General features: G+C 39.3%; 1 protein-coding gene and 1 long non-coding RNA gene across 2 annotated transcripts in view; both read left to right on the plus strand.

Moving 5' to 3' along the window:
- LOC119411233 overlaps nt 1-3,760 on the plus strand; it is an 8,328-nt gene extending 4,568 nt beyond the window's left edge. The window contains exons 2-3 of the long non-coding RNA XR_005186880.1: nt 3,152-3,217; nt 3,676-3,760. This is a non-coding gene — a long non-coding RNA (uncharacterized LOC119411233). The remainder of the gene's footprint in view (nt 1-3,151; nt 3,218-3,675) is intronic.
- arid4b (AT-rich interaction domain 4B) overlaps nt 1-4,249 on the plus strand; it is a gene marked incomplete at its 5' end in the record, with an annotated part of 56,662 nt that overhangs the window by 20,395 nt on the left and 32,018 nt on the right.

Below are 4,249 nucleotides of genomic sequence, written 5' to 3' on the forward strand. Positions count from 1 at the left end.
TTTCTGCTTCTTTCAGCTTAAATGGGCCAATGTTTTTTTCTGCTTTCATTTGCTAATTTTAGCTTGTTCTACGTTTTCAGCTAGTTTTTAGCTTTTTTTTTTTTTAGCTAATTTCAGCTTTTTTTGGATAATTTTCACTTTTTTGTGCTCATTTCTGCTTCTTTCAGCTTAAATGGGCCAATGTTTTTTTCTGCTTTAATTTGCTAATTTAAGCTTGTTCTACGTTTTCAGCTAGTTTTCAGCATTTTTTTAGCTAATTTCAGCTTTTTTTAGATAATTCATTTTTTGTGGTAATATCTGCTACTTTCAGCCTAATTAACTTATTTCTGCTAATGTCAGCTTGTTATGCTCCTTTCAGCTTTTTTCTGTTATTTCAGCTGTTTTTATGCTAATTTTTGTTTTATCTACTAATTCCACATTTTTAGCTCGTTTCAGCTCCTTCCGCTTCATTCTGGTAGTTTAAGCTTCTTTCTGCCTTTTCATCTACTTTTCGTCTATTTCTCGCTCATTTCAGCCATTTTTTTTTTAGCTAAATTGCTAATGTTCGTGCTCATTTCTGCGTATTTAAACTTAATTCACCAAGTACGAGCTCTTTCTGCTTTCTTCTACTAACTTAGGCTTGTTCTTCTAGTTCAGCTACATTTCAGCAGACGTTTAGCTAAATTCTGCTGTTTTTCAGCAAGTTCTTCAGCGATAAGCATTCACGCAGGAAATGCAGTTTCTCTGGTTACTTTTCAAATTCTCCATCTGGAAAGGTCCAGCATGATGCGTAGTTTGTTGGAGTTTGTTCGTTTATCGGCCGCCCTGGCAACAAACTGGTTTTGTTTACAGAGTGCTGTTTGAGAACTTGATTTTTATTGATCTGGATTGATAATAACATCGAGAATTCCTGCTGCATATTTAACAAGAGGAATTCCAAAGCTTCACAGCGATGCCAGATATTTTCTGAAGGGATTTATTCCCCTGTGCTACATATTGGTTGAATGAAATGAAAAGTTTATAAAATTTCTGAAGAGAAGTCGGTCAGAAAACTTTGATTTAAATGTAGATTAGGAAGATTATCTGGATGGTGCCTTTACGACCCATTTTTACACAAACCACGACCACAGCAGAACGTTTTTATTTCAGAGCTTGTTGCACTTTAGCACAAGTCACACATCAGTTTAAGAGGAAGCCAGAACTTCAGAGGAGCTTCCAGACTTCATAAACGGAGCGTCTCCTCCAGTTTAAAGCTTGAAACAAATCGACAGAACCGAAGCTCCAGTCGCCGCGTTTCTTAACTTTTTTTTTTAAGGTTTTGCCGTATCCTGGAGGACGCAGCACGTCGCTAGCTCATTTGAATTTAATCCAGTAAAATATTCTGCAGCGTCCTCGTTGTGGATCTGAGAATCAGACTCTGCTTAATAAAATATGCACATCTTGTTTCGGTGTTTGTTTTTAGTGGGGCTGTGATTTTTCCCAGCAGGACCTTGTCGGGATGATCAGGCGGTGTTGAAGTCCAGTTAGTTACCTGCCTTCTTCCTCCGGGTCTCTGAAAAAACAGTTCCTTTATTCCACCGAGCCAAATGTCATTATGTCAGTAACTGAGGAAATAGTGTCTCAGTGAGCCGAGCTCCTCTCTTACTTTGTAATCTGATAATTCAGAAGCATTTTACAGCACATGCAGGATTTCCTTCGTTCAGTCCCTCGATTCTGCGTTCGTCGAGACTTTGATGTCTTCCCTGACTCGTCTCTTTTATCCGACTGTCTTCCCTGCAGCAGAGGAGGTTCTTATTCGTTTTGTCCTGCCTTGTGTTGTTAATTTTAAACTGAATGGCTCTAAAATTATTTCCTTCGGGCGATGGGAGGAGAAGCACGTGAGCATTTTGATATACTTTGTGGAGAAAAGCTGCGATCTGCTTTGAAACTTTTCTCCTGATGCTGTTGGAGAAATCTGTTGCCTTGTGGTTTCTTCTGTCACACAATAATGTCAGATTGCGCCACACAGAGGCAAGATTAGCTCAGCGTGATCAGATTATTATCTGCTGTGGCCTTTAAGGGAGGCTGCAGAGACCGGAGGAAGGAAAGGAAGGAGGGAGGGGTAACGGTCAAAGCTTTAGGTCTTTGGGAAGTTATACTGGATAAACGTCTAGAACTGATTAACTTTCAGCTCATATGTGAGAGCAAACATGTTTTATAAGATTTCACCAACGCAGCTTCAACTCTGTCCCTCCTCTTCGTGACATGATGTTTGCAACACATTATAAATTTTCTCTCTCACTTACTTAGTTTTTTCAACATTGTAATAATGACTAGCTCAATGAGGTATTTGCATGCACGTTCATGATTTATACACAAGTAACGCATGTAAATGAAAAGTATGTTTATGCGTATTAATAAAATAACAAAATGTAACCCCCCCTATATTAATAAATATACTTATAGTTCAATGTAAGCCTACAAAAATAGTCACACATCCTTACAAGCGGAACAGAAAATATGATGATCAGTTCACATAATGTGTCAGTTATATTTACTAATATTCTTGTCCAGTTGTTGTTTGTTTATGTTCTGAATTATACCAAAATAATATGAAACATTAAATTACTCGTCGTGGAGTTAATCCCCATCCTGTACCTTGTGGAAAATCATGTTTTTATTCGTTTGTCAACTGACTGATTATCAGTCGGGCGGCACGGTGGCGCAGTTGCTGCTTCTCAACAAGCAGGTCAACCCGGTTCAAATCCCGACCTTTCTGGGTGGAGTTTGCATGTTCTCTCCGTGCATGCGTGGGTTTTCTCCGGGTGCTCCGGTTTCCTCCCACAGACTAAAAACATGCATGTTAGGCTGATTGGTAACTCTAAATTGTCCCTAGGTGTGAATGAGAGAGTGAATGGTTGTCTCTATGTGTCCCTGTGATGGACTGGAGACATGTCCAGGGTGTCCCCCGCCTCTCACATACTGTAAGGACCTCGGTTAAAGGTTTTTGTTGATTTTCTACCCAAGTTTGTGCTGCTTGTCTTATTACGCGTCATAAAATGTAAATATTTTAAACTTAATTTTAAGTGGATTTGTGTGTTTGAGAATCAACGTTGTGCGTGACGCGACATGAAAAGCGGCGGGTGATATGCATTCCTTCGTGGACTTATTAAAGTCTTTCTTCCTCTCATAGGTGACCTTTAAATCGGACCTGTCCACAGCCGAGGTCCACGACGAAAACATCAAAGGACCCTTAAAGGTAAAGCTGGAAATGTGAAGACAAAATGATGCTTCGTATCTTTTATTTCCTATGAAATGAGCTGTGTGGAGACTTCCCAAAACTGATTGACACATTTAGTTTCAAACGGGCGAGGAGTATTTGCTGTTTTCTAACATAATTTTAATAAAATCCTGTTGATTTTAAAACATCTTAACCTCCTTGCAGTCATTTATTGATGTACAAATTGTGTTGGAGGCATAAAAACTCTAATCCAAAACACTGAAAAATGCATATTTTGAACATCCCCGTAGACTCTTCCTGAGTTAATAAGAAAAATGCACACGAGCCTCAAGCAGGGAGGCATCAGCTTTCTAATTTAATTTCAGAAGGCTTGAGTTTTTGTACTCTGGGTAAATTGAGCTGACTGTCTGAAAAGGCATCGTTAGATTAATTTATGTTAAAATAATAATAAGAACAGCTGCGTCTCTGTCACACAGGTGGGCGTTGTTGTGGAGGTGAAGAATCAGGACGGAGTTTACCAACAAGCCACCATCAACAAGCTGACCGATGCTAGTATTTATACAGTCGGTAAGTTGGCATGACCCTCCTGCTGCCGTGAAGGGTGGGCGATCATGTAACCGTGTGTGTTTATGTATAGGCATTTATGCAGGCTCATTTATTTGTTAGCAAAATGTCTCATGAACCACTGGACACATTTTAATGAAACTCACAGAACATAATAACTGGACATCTGCAACTGATTAGCTTTGTGTCCATCCAGTTCAAGATGGCTGCCACAGATAATTATTTATTAAATTTTACAGATGTTTGACCTAAATTTAATGTGGTAGTAGCTGAGATTCATCCTCAACACGTACTTTGAGCACAAACTGATCGTGAAAGATATTTGCTTAAAACTTCGGCTTTAACTTCTGGGGTCTGCAAAAGCTGCAAAACAGGAGCTAGAAGCTTCATGCTTCAAAACAGGAGCTAGAAGCTACATGCTTCAAAACAGGAGCTAGAAGCTACATGCTTCAAAACAGGAGCTAGATGCTACAAGCTTCAAAACAG

Source organism: Nematolebias whitei, chromosome 1 (assembly GCF_014905685.2).
Source record: "Nematolebias whitei isolate Nwh7 chromosome 1, NemWhi1, whole genome shotgun sequence".
In the NCBI taxonomy this organism is placed as follows: domain Eukaryota; kingdom Metazoa; phylum Chordata; class Actinopteri; order Cyprinodontiformes; family Rivulidae; genus Nematolebias; species Nematolebias whitei.